Here is a 494-nt window from a genome sequence, read left to right on the forward strand (position 1 = left end):
AGAGGGCATCAGATCTCATTACAGATGGTTGTGAGTCACCATGTGGTTGCTGGGAATTGAACTCAGGACCTTTGGAAGAGCAGGCAATGCTCTTAACGGCTGAGCCATCTCTCCAGCCCTTCTTTGAATATTTTTAAATGTCTTCTCATAGTCTGTCTGTGGGGAGCATTAACACTACCATCCACCTCCCAGACTATTCTCAGGCTCATTAACTCACTTCATCCTGGCAGGACAGCAGAACAGAAATCCCTGACATTGCATAACAAAGAACCTAAGACTAGGGGGCTGGAAAGATGGCTCAGAGGTTAAGAGCACTGGCTATTCTTCCAGATTCTTTTTTTTTAAATTTTATTTATTTCTTAAGGATTTCTGCCTCCTCCCCGGCACCGCCTCCCATTTCCCTTCCCCTCCCCCGATCAAGTCCCCCTCCCTCATCAGCTCGAAGAGCAATCGGGGTTCCCTGACCTGTGGGAAGTCCAAGGACCGCCCACCTC

The sequence above is a fragment of the Microtus ochrogaster genome, chromosome 4 (genome assembly GCF_000317375.1).
Source record: "Microtus ochrogaster isolate Prairie Vole_2 chromosome 4, MicOch1.0, whole genome shotgun sequence".
NCBI classification, from domain to species: domain Eukaryota; kingdom Metazoa; phylum Chordata; class Mammalia; order Rodentia; family Cricetidae; genus Microtus; species Microtus ochrogaster.